Raw genomic sequence first — 12783 nt, 5'->3', positions numbered from 1 at the left:
TGCATCTGTATTGCCACCGTTTCAGCAAGAATTCTCAGCAATAACACAGTGCTAATATATTATTGCTCAATAATCATGCTTACAGGCTAAGATAACATCTGTGTTTCTGTGATTATCTGAACTGAACAGTGGTGGTGACTTTAGAACAGTAAAAATATGAACGGGACAGAACTTCACATTTACGCATAGAGGTAATGTTGGTTCCCCTTCATAAGGGAACTTCTACGTGTGTCTGTATAAACAGACTTCGGGAGTGCTTTAGACGACCAATCACTTCTGAAGATAAGCAAAACGGGCCAATGAAATGTTAATTGAATTGGCGGAGCTTAGCTCCACAGCTGAAACAGATGAGCAAATTAGGGCTATATCAGTCGGCTGCTGGAGCCAGCTCATCAGAATTGTTGCTTCAGACCCAATCTGAGACTGAAGAACCCTTCTGCTGAGCTGACTTCCAACATTGAAGAAAGCATTATCCTCACCAGTGCGGGGGAAGACGTTCTAGCGGCAGTCGAGCTGGGTTTCCCATCCCCTTGGTGTTTCGCTGGTGACCTGAAAGAGCAGTTTTCTGAAAGAGTAGAATTCCCTAAGAGAGCACACGGTCGTGCAGCACGTCTTTTTAAAGATGTCGTTTCGACCGTGCGTTTCTGGATGCGGTGGTTTCCTCGCCCCGGATGACAGGCACGAGTACTGCATCAGATGCTTGGGGGTCCAACATGTTGATGAGGTGCTCGCGGACAGTTCTTGCCCGCATTGCGATGGCTTGACTCTTTTTGAGCTCTTTTATTAGGGCAAGTCACCTCTGCTGCTCCCCGCCAGGCAGTTAGCACTCGGGCAGGCCTGAGGGTTACAGTGGGGGCTAATCCATTGCCTTTGGGCCCGCGGACCCCTCGCTCCTCATCGGTGCGCACTGTTTCTGCTTCAAATGCGAGCACTGGTCCATCCTCCGGGTTGGCCGTGCTTTCATTAGATGACACCGGGGACGTGATGTCCATCCCTGCATCGGAGGGCGGGTTGACATGCTCCAATGAAGATCAGGACCCCCTGCCACCCTCCGGGGTTGTCAGTGAGGTTTCGGATCTGGAGTCGGACATGTTAGTCGTGTTATCCCGGGCTGCTTCGGCCGTGGGACTGGAGATGGCTTGTCCCCCAGAACCGCGGCCTGACCGCTTAGATGGATGTTACGTGGGGGTGAAGAAGAAGGCGAAGCCTTCTAGACCCCCCATCCCCTTCTTCCCGGAGGTACACAGAGAGCTCACGCAGGCATGGTGGGCACCTTTTTCTGCCCAGTCCTCGTGCACTCCCGCTCTCACCTCCCTCGATGACAGAGCGGCCAGGGGTTATGAGGCGATTCCCCAGGTGGAGCGTTCTATCGCGGTCAATCTCTGTCCGCAGAGCCACTCCACTTGGAGAGGTCCACCCAAACTCCCTTCCAAAGCGTGCAGGTTATCTGAGTCTCTCATGGCCAGAGCACTGCTGCGGGCCAGGCCGCCTCCGCTCTGCACGCTATGGCCACCTATCAACGCTACCAAGCCGAGAAGCTGGCCGAGATGCAGGAGGGCGGTTCTCCCCCGGGCTTGCTGCATGAGCTCCGCACGGCAACCGATTATGCTCTCATTACCACCAAATCGGCTGCTCGTGCCCTGGGGAAGACGATGGCCACATTAGTGGTCCAGGAACGCCACCTCTGGCTGAGCTTGGCTGATATGAGAGACATTGACAAAGCTCGCTTTCTTAATGCTCCCATATCCCAGGCTGGACTGTTCGGCGACACCGTTGGGGAATTCACCCAGGAATTCTCCGTGGTGAAAGAGCAGTCCAAGGCGAGGGCGTCCACCGGCGGCTTCAACATCTGCTCCGCTTCCGCTGCCCGCTCCACCGGCCAAGCTCAATGCCGAGCCTCCCGCGGGACTGCGACGCCCCCGCCCCAGGACGCCACTAAGTCCAGTAAACGGACCGCGAAGCGTCCCTAAAACGGGCCATCCAGAGAAGAGGGGATCTGCTCTTTCCTCGGTGGGGGGCCAAGGATCATCACATCAGTCCATAACAACGACTTTAAACTCATCACTGCCGGCCTCCGGCCCATATTTCTTCGTGCCCAAAAAGAGCGGGGGGTTAAGACCAATCCTAGATCTGCGCAGACTGAACTGTCATTTACACAAAATGCCTTTCAGAATGCTCACACAGAAACGCTTGCTTCAGAACGAACGTCCACAAGATTGGTTTGCAGCCATAAACCTGAAGGACGGGTATTTTCATGTCTTTATTTTTCCATGCCACCACCGCTTTCTCCGGTTTGTGTTCGAAGGACGAGCGTGGCAGTACAAAGTCCTCCCCTTCGGGCTCTCTCTGTCTCCGTGGGTTTACGCAGGTATCCGCATACTCAACTATCTCGGCGACTGGCTCATTCTAGCCTCTTCTTGCGATCAGTTGATGATGCACAGAGACAAAGTGCTTCGGCACCTCGACCAGTTGGGGTTTCAGGTCAACCAAGAGAAGAGCAAACTTTGCCCTGTGCAGAGGATCTCTTATCTCGGACTGGAGCTGGATTCAGTCACCATGGTTGCGCGCCTCTCCGAGACCTGGGCGAGCTCCATTGTGCAGCCGATGTGCTCTCACGGCAGCTAGTGTCCCGAGGAGAGTGGAGACTCCACCCCGATTCGGACAGCTGATATGGGCACGCTTTGGGGAAGCCTAGATTGATCTGTTTGCTTCCACCCTCAGCATGGATGCACTGGCTCACAGCTGGCCATTGGGCACGCGCAAATATGTGTTTCCCCCAGTGAGCCTAATCGCACAAACTTTGTGCAAAGTCAGGGAGGACGAGGAGCAGGTCTTGTTTGTTGCGCCCCTCTGGCCCAACCGGACCTGGGTTTCTGAGCTCACACTCCTCGCGGCGGCCCCTCCTTGGCGCATTCCCCTAAAGGAGGACCTCCTCTCTCAGGGACGGGGCACCATCTGGCACCCACGCCCAGATCTCTGGAACCTCCACGTGTGGTCCATAGACGGAGCGCGGAGGACTTAGGTGACTTACCGCCTGTGGTACTTAACACCATCACTCAGGCTAGAGCACCCTCTACGAGGCATGCCTACACCCTGAAGTGGAGTCTATTCTCTGAGTGGTGCGCTTCTCGCCGAGAAGACCCCCGAACTTGCCAGATTAGCATTATGTTATTCTTCCTTTAGGATAAGCTGGAACGTAGGCTGTCACTCTCCACACTGAAGGTTTACGTGGCTGCATCTCCGCTCATCATGACACGGTGGATGGCAACATGCTCGGGAAGCATGATCTAATCATCCGATTCCTCAGAGTCACACAGCGATTAAATCCATCCCGCCCCCCTCTCATGCCCTCTTGGGATCTCTCTATAGTCCTGGCGGGTCTGCAGAGAGATCCGTTCGAGCCACTCGATTCGGTATCTCTTAGAATTCTGTCATTTAAGACAGCTCTGCTGATCGCATTGGCGTCATTCAAGAGAGTTGGGGATCTGGAGGCATTTTCGGTCAGCGAATCGTGCCTTGAATTCGGGCTGGGTTACTCTCACGTTGTCCTGAGACCCTGACCTGGTTATGTGCCCAAGGTTCCTACCACCCCATTTAAAGATCAGGTGGTGAACCTGCAAGCGCTGCCTGCAGAGGTGGCATGCCCAGCCCACTCACTGCTTTGTCCCGTTCGCGCTTTGCGCCTTTACGTCAAACGAACGCAAAATGTAAGATCATGTGAACAGCTCTTTATCTGTTATGGTGGTCGGCAGAAGGGAAGTGCCGTGTCAAAACAGGTTGGCCCACTGGTTAGTTGATGCCATCGCCCTTGCTTATCAATGCAATCTACTAGAGGTGTCGCTTCCTCATGGGCGTTAGCACGCGGCGCTTCTCTCACAGATATCTGCAGAGCTGCGGGTTGGGCGACACCCAACACATTTGCGAGGTTCTATAACCTTCGAGTGGAGCCAGTTTCCTCCCGGTTATTGGGTAACCCCAAACAATCCGGGGGGAATTAAGCTCGGTGTCACAAACGCTTGCTGCGCCAGGCTCCCTAACCCGGAGATGCGTGCGCTTTTCCTACTCTACTAGTAAGTTCCCCATCCCAGGCGAACCCTAGAGAATTCCTCCGAGGCCCCCAGCATCGACTCAGTGGAGGAGTCGAGTGCATGGCTCAGTGTGCGGTTGGTATGCCCATTTGGTCTACACGCATATTGAGGATCGGTGCCAGCTATGTGCATCCCCATTTGGTGATGCCATATGCATTATTACCATGCTGTCTTCCCTAAATCGCTAACCAGCTTATCATATGTAGCACTCCCACTCATTAATGCTAGTCCATATGTCTCCTTACCATCAGGTCTCCCCTTTTAGGGTAGCAGGTGGTCTCCGCTGCGTCCTCCCCCTTTGGGGATTGGCACGCTTTCCCAACGTACTGTCGTATTTCCAAAATCCTTAGTCTATATTAGCTAGGTAAAAGCACACTTACGACCCCCAATTTAAAACTTTTATTCCCATGTAATGGTAATATGTTGGGCCTAGGGGACATTGGAAGGTTGCGCTCTTGGTGATGTCAGTGCGCTTACGCTTTGGCTTGGCAAACTACACATCAGGAGTGCTACGGGCTTAGCTGCTGTGGCGTTTTCCATACAGTCTCCCAAAGTCTGTTTATACAGACACACGTAGAAGTTCCCTTATGAAGGGGAACGTCCTGGTTACGTACGTAACCCACGTTCCCCGAATAGGGAACGGAGACGTGTGTCTCCACTGCCACAGCACCTGAGTCTCCAGCTGGGAGCTGAGCGATCGGCTCTTCAGCAGGCAAATTCTGATGAGCTGGCTCCAGCAGCCGACTGATATAGCCCTAATTGGCTCATCAGTTTCAGCTGTGGAGCTAAGCTCCGCCAATTCAATTGGCATTTCATTGGCCCGTTTTCTTATCTTCAGAAGTAATTGGTCATCTAAAGCACTCCCAAAGTCTGTTTATACAGACACACGTCTCCGTTCCTTATTTGGGGAACGTGGGTTACATACGTAACCAGGATGTTTTATATTCTGATATTCAGACATTCTCCTTAATAATATAATATCTTATATTATTATATTATCTTATCTTATATAATCGAATATTTAAAGTAACATGGTAAACAATATAGGGACTTCTAAATGAACAAATGTGCGAATATGAAACCAACTTTACCACTATCATTTATGCTATCCTACTCTCAGCTGGTGAGGAGACTCCGATTTCTTCATAGATTTCGGTAGTAATGAGCTCTCACTGAGATCTTATTCCTGCCCCGTTTTTACCTGACACTTTGATACAGAATTACGTAAGTTACACATATGACATTTTTTTACTAACGAGATAAAGCTGCAGATAGATGGATTGTAAGAGTATTAACATTAGCCTACAGGCTAGCTGAACTTACCTTCATAATTGCACAGGTACGAAGATGCATAAAACTTGAAACCTTTCTCAAGTTTGCTCTGTGGTGTTGTAGTACACATCCGGTTAATCATTTGCACATCGTTAACCATAATTCCTGCAAACAGCGAGTAAATATTGACGACTCCTTCATAATACTGTTTACCTCCACTTAAAATCACCCGGGCCGGAAGTTGGAGCGCAGCCTTAGACAAACGCGGAAGTAATGCGTGCATATAGTCTATTGGGACAGCACTACAGCACCTGCACACTTCATCATATGTCATTGCAATCTCCTGCTTCATATGAGATCAGACGATCGCGACTGCTGTAGTTGTTCCAGTTGTGTTATTTTTTTGTATTTATCTTCAGGAAATCACTGAAGGCATATATTATGTTATCAAAATGATCTAATGCGGCAATAAGATCGTAACTGTAGGGGAGAGTGGGGTAAAGTGAGACATTTTTTACATTTTCTCCCCTGTAAGCAAGCTGAAATTATATATTAGTAAAATTTACACATTTCTCATTAATTCAGACTAGTGATGGGAAGTTCGGATCATTTTACTGACTCGAATCTTTGAGTCTCATTCATCGAGATGAATGAATCTTTTTTCGAGTCATTTCGTTCATTTGGTTCTATTTGCCAAAATATTATTAAAATGTTACGAATTGCTTCAAAACACATCTACAACGAGCCCAAAAGTTTGATTACACGACAAAGAAGGAGAAAATAATTCAATGTTTACCTGCTCTTTTGTCTATGAAGGTATTTTTATCTCTTTGCTCAGCTCACCTCTTCATGTCTTCAAGTGTCAGTGGTTCGTTCACGTTACACTGACAGTCACATATAATCTTAAGCAATGTACACAGTTTGAGCCGATAGGAGCTATGATGATTAGTTCACCTTTCGAGTCTTCTGGTTCTTGAGTCGTTCGTTCATCACGTGATAGAATGACTCAAACTCGAGGACTCGAGAGGTGAACGCATCAAATCTCTTTCCGGCTCTAAATGCATATGATTGGCCCGTGAGAAACGAATGACTCAAACCCGATAGCGGACTCGAGAGGCGAACAATTCGAATCTCTTTCTGGCTCTAAACGCAAATAATTAGCTGCGTCTTAAATGGCATACTATACACTATGCACTTATGCACTATGTACTTATGCACTTACACACTCAACAGCATAGTATATGTATGTATTGTCATCCCAAATGGAGCACTAATGTTTTTTTATTAAGCGGAAATTCTAACCGTTTTCCTGATGACGTTTGATGGTTGCCAAATCAGTGAAATAAATGACCTAACTGTCAAATAATACTTGCCATGAGTAGAACCGCGTTCACCATTGGGAGGTGCTATAATCACTCTCGTAGGAAAATTTTGCTTTCACCATCCAAAATAAATAAAGTTATCTAACACGTACGCCCGATAGCTCCGCCCCTTCCGCTACGTGAGCAAAGCTGCGGTCGTTGAGTGCGTGAAGTGACCATCATTACACACTTCATTTTATCGGCTGAATGAGTGCATCATGCGGGTAATTAAAGTGCACTTATTATTTTTAGAGTTTTCAGTGTGAACATATTTCTTACACAATTTATACTACAAAATGTCGTAGAATAGTGCATTAGGAGATTTGGGACGCAGCTATTGGCTTCTGCTTTTCTGCGATGAACGACTTAAAAGACTTGAAATGAGAGGACTCGTAGTTCCCGAGTCATATTGAAGATTTATTCAAAATAAACGAATCATTCAAGAATGACCCATCACTAATTCAGACTGTTTTCTAGCAGTTGAATTCATCAGGCTGTATTCAGGATAAAAGCCAGTGAAAATATGATTGTTTTAAAAAAAAGTAGTTTTGTGTCTCAATTTACCCCAGCTTTGGGGTAAACTGAGACAGACCAGAAAAATCAAAGGGGTGAAGTGAACCAGCCAGGGGTAAACTGATCCTCTTACTTTTCCACTTTAAAACTACCATAACAACACATGTTGTAAACGTTTGTATCCTGACAGCTAGTTTGACAACCACACATTTCAGAACTGGTCAATTATGAATTGGGGATTGGTCAATTAAGCACATTTGTTTTTCTAAACCTTCTAAATACTCTGTACAAAACCAAATACAGCAATCTAATTCAAACTATTTGAATTTACATTTTAATGACAGATAGAACCAGTTAAATTAGACCACAATCTGGGGATCAGAACACACTACCCTTAGAGCCAGCTATAGTGTCTGGGGGTCAGAGAAAAGGACAATCAGAACCAGATAAAACAGCTTGGGACTCGGAACACAAGACTAGACCTACCTGGATTAGAACATTAGCCTACTGTCATACTCTACAACTCCGACTCTTTTGTGTTTCCCTGGATTCTTCTTTGAAATTGTGCACATACCTCCTCGCCAACCTAATTTCACCCAAATGTCTTGAACATCATTTCAATCAGCCAATCAGAAATAAGGGATACGTTTATCATTTATGTGAAGTTTAGGCTTACGGTTAGGTTGCACTTCTACATGATTGTTATCAACTATTACTCCCCTCTGATTTTGGCAGTAATTTACAGTTATGGTTGGGGTTAGAGGTAGGGATTAGGTATGGATTACATTCGATGTTCACAAATGATGTTCCAGCATCAACATAGATGTTAATCCAGGATCACTTTACACTTGGCAAAATCATGACGTGCATATCTCGTCATCCACAACTTTCTTAACCATGCCAATGTAAAGAATGCTTGTGTTTTCGTTTGCAAAGTTAACTATGACAAAGTCTCCCACAGACAGATCTGTGTTTCTTGGATCACTACTCTCATCCTCAGAGCACCCATAGTCAGACACATTATCAACTAAGACTTTTCTCAGAGCTGCTAACTATGTTTTACTGTTGGGTTGCTATTCTTTTGCTTTTCCTTGCTAGTTTTTTGTCTTTCTTTATAAGCTTTTTTAATTTTCTGCTTCTCAGGAGTATCAGTTAGGATTGCCGTCACATGCTTTCATTTTGATTGTGTTCTGGGGGACATTTAAGAAATTATAGCGTATCATGAGGAGACACATATACAGGTTGGCTGGAAACATGTAGCACATAACAAGAGGTGTATGGGGAAGTGAGAAAATGTATTTCTTATAAATTCACGAGTCTGCAAATACCTAAAGAAGTGAGTTTTTGAGGGCTTGACTTTTTCTAAAAGATATGGAAAGGTTACAAAAGTGTTCTCGTGAAAGAGATCATTAATATTTACAATACCTCTTCTAAACCATAATGCAAATGCTCCATCTGACATAGAAGGCAAAAAAGAAGGATTTTTATATGTAGGAGACAAACACAACATTGCCTGAAAACCTAAATGTTTTCTAAATTGTTTCCAAATTCTTAGACTATGTAAGACTACAGGGTTAGAAAAAAAAAAAACAAGAATATTTAATAGACAATGATGTGCATAACAAGAAATGTAAAGAAACTCTGCTACAAGAGTCACATTCCATTACAACCCATGCTGGAACCTACTGGCAAAGACCGTAGTGGGACTGGCTCCAATATAAGATGCTATAAATGTTTGCTGCCCAGTAATAAAGTAAGATATTGGAAAAAGCAAATCCACCTAATCTTTTGGGTTGCTGGAGAAATAATTTCTGAATCCTTGCTGGGCCTCCATTCCGAATAAATTCTGCAAATATTCGATCTAAAGTCTTAAAAAAAGATTTGGGTATAATCACTGGAATGTTTTGAAATAAGAAAAGAAATTTAGGCAAAATGTTAATTTTTATGGTATTAATTCTGCCTCCAAGCGATAATGGAAGAGTCGTCCACCTAGCTAGATCTTGCTTCGTTTGATCCAGAATTAGAATAAAATTATGCTTGAAAAGATCTATATATTTCCTTGTTACTGTTTAGTAACGAAAGTAACGAAACTGATGTGAGGCTAGCTAAAATGGGAACGCTAATAATGGAAGAGCCCTTGCAGCTGAATTAATTGGGAAGAGCTCGCTCTAATTTAAATTTAATTTATAGCCTGAGATGCTACTGAACTGTTTCAAAATGTCCAAAATATAGGGGAAACTGGTTTCTGGGTTTGCGATATACAGAACAACATCATCGGCATAGAGAGAGATTTTTTGCTCTTTATTTGCTCTAAAATTACCAGTTATGTTGTGGTTGGAACGAAAAGCTATTGCAAGGGGTTCTATAGCTATAGCGAATAAAAGTGGGGACAGGGAACAATCCTGTCTTGTCCCACGATAAAGTGAAAAATATTCTGAATTAATACCATTTATTTTCACAGATGCCAAAGGGGAATGAAGGATTCGGATTTCGGCCTTCCAATCCGTCTCATCATGGATCAACGTTTATCCTTTTCACATCATCCTGTTTCTCATTATCTTTATTAAATATGATTATTTGATTATTTAAATGAGCATTTAACTTTGAAATGATTTTAACTAATGAATAAGTTAACAAACTGTTTTATGTAAGAATGTTCAGTCCATTTGCCTGTCTCTGTGTAACTTTTTCAGGAGCCACCAAACTAGGTCAGACGTCACGGAGACCTTGAGTGGAACTTCCTCCGCTTGGTTAGAAGAAAGAAGATTATATTCAGATTGTAAGAGAGCCTTTTCATTATATAGGGATGAGGTTGGACGTTCTGCATATTTCTGATCTATTTTGCCTATTGGTCCAGAAAGATCGCTCAGGTTTTTGCAGTGAATTTTTTTTTTATATAAGCAGAACAAAAAATTATTTCTCCACGCAAATAAACTTTGAGGGTTTGCCAAAGAATAGAAGCAGACATTCCTTCTGTAAAATTAATTCATTTGCTTTTCGGCTTAGTCCCTTTATTAATCCGGGGTCGCCACAGCAGAATGAAACGCCAACTTATCCAGCACGTTTTTATGCAGCGGATGCCCTTCCAGCCGCAACCTATCTCTGGGAAACATCCACACAAACTCATTCACACATACACTACGGACAATTTAGCCTACCCAATTCACCTGTACCGCATGCCTTTGGACTGTGGGGGAAACCGGAGCACCCGGAGGAAACCCACACGAACGCAGGGAGAACATGCAAACTCCACACAGAAACGCCAACTAAGCAGAGGCTCGAACCAGCAACCCAGCAGCCTTCTTGCTGTGAGGTGACAGCACTACCTACTGCACCACTGCGTCGCCTTCTTCTGTAACATTTGTCTCAAAAAAAGGATTTTTTTCAGAAACTAAATCAACAAAATAACCATCTGAAAGAAGTAAGACATTCATACTCCAAATATGAGAGCCTCTTCCATATCCAGAGAGAGTCAATTCTAGAATTACTGGAGCATGGTCAGAGATGGTTATACTGTCATAAAGAGAAGATTGTACTCGGGCAATAAGTTTGTTGTCAGTGATAAAATAATCAATATGTGAGTAAGTATGGTGAACAGCGGAAAAGAAAGAAAAGGTTCTAGAGGAGGGATTTATTAACCGCCAAATGTCAACCATTCTGTATCCTTCCATGAAGGAGTTCATGATTTTAGAAGACTGAGATAGAGTAGCTGGTTTAGGGGATGATCTGTCTAAAATAGTATTTAGGATGCAGTTTAAATCACCTCCTAAGAAATATTGGTAAGAATTTAAGTCTGGGAATTTAGAAAAAAGTTTGGTAAAAAAAGTCTGGGTTTTCCCAGTTGGGCACGTAAACACTAACTAATACCACTTGACTATCATAAAGAGTGCCTGACACGATCACATATCTACCGTTGGGGTCAGAGACAACTTCAGAAGGGTTAAATGGAGTATTCTTATAAGATAGCTGCGCCTCTAGCTTTGCAGTTGAATCCCGAATGGAACACCTACCCAAGATCTCTTCAGACTTTTATAGCAAGAGTTCTTAAGGTGAGTTTCCTGCAGAAAACATGTTAGCCTTTAGCGTCGTCAGTTTGGAAAAAACCTTTACACTTTTTACATTATTATTCATCCCTTTTACATTCCAACTAACTAATTTAACCCTCCCTGCACTGTCTCTCTTGAGGCAAATTTCTATGCATTACTGTGGAGTGTGTGCATATTAATTTTAAACATGAAAATACATAGTTTCAGGCAGAGCCTAAGAAAAAAAAGTGATTAGGTAAAAATGGTAAATGGTACACAAAGTAGATTTAAAAAATAAACATCTATCGTCCATATGCATCCAGAACTGGCACAGACCTTAACATAAATAACACAAATAAGTCTGACCGACAAGAACAGTGCAGTCAGAACAGTGCTGCGATACTGCTGTTGTGGCTGGTGTATTCCGGGAAATTTTCTTACCCCTTGGTTTCGAGTATGGTCCTGAAAAATTTTCATTCGAAGGTGCTATTCACCACTTTCCTTGGGACACCCCTAAGCCTTCACGGGATCACGCAAAACAAGGGGTAAGGGGAAGGGCTAAGGGGTAAAATTGGGATTGGGCCTTAATAGAGTATTAATCAGACGATGTGCTGTTTAAGTTTTTAGAAAATAAAAGCACAACAGAGGTGGTGATTTGGCCAATAGCTGGTAAAATTATAGAATGAGTAGTGATAGAATGGTAATCTGGTCTAAATCTGCCTGGAACTACTTGTCTGCCTGGAACTACTGGTCAAAATCTACCTTCAACTAAGCTGCGTTTATCTGAAAATAACTACACACCTAATAATGCTCAACATATTATACCCTACATTATAAATGGTTTTAAAGGAATTAGCCTGTAAAATGCATGGTTTCCGCTACATTCATTCGTCCATGGCGGGGTGCCACACCAAAATTTATTTATATTGTTTTTTTTTTTTAAAGCAGGTTATAATCGCACCGAAAATGTATTAAAAGGTAAGTAAATTATGAAAGCGCAAACTTCTGTAACAGTAGTGCTGTGCGTTCTTTGTTTAACCCTTTAAGGTGACGTGCTCACAGACTGACTGACAGACAGACAGGTGTGTGAGGCCAGCAAACACGACGTAGCTTTCAGTTATGATGAACACAGTTTCCATAATTATACTATATTTATAGATAAAGGACTGTGGTTCTGCATACAATCATTTTATCTTATCTATAGCCATTTCATTTTACTTCAGGATGCATTAATGCCACTATGTAGGTCTGTTAGAGATATTCATAAATATTCCTAGCAAATCTAATAAATGCTGGAGACATACTCATTACATAAACGCACTAAAATCGCACTTCAGCAGCATTTATTGGAGGGCACGCAAGAAGTTTTGTGCACGAGAAGAGGAAATCAGAGCTTGAGCACAGAGATTGACATGCTCGTAGGTTATTACAAGAATGTGATCTCGACTTAATACTGCGCTCACAACATTTGTCAATGAAATAACGCCACATGTAGTTGGTAGGTCTGTGTAAAATGCCCAACAG

The sequence above is a fragment of the Danio aesculapii genome, chromosome 12 (genome assembly GCF_903798145.1).
Source record: "Danio aesculapii chromosome 12, fDanAes4.1, whole genome shotgun sequence".
Classification (NCBI taxonomy): domain Eukaryota; kingdom Metazoa; phylum Chordata; class Actinopteri; order Cypriniformes; family Danionidae; genus Danio; species Danio aesculapii.
This window is presented reverse-complemented; position numbering follows the sequence as displayed.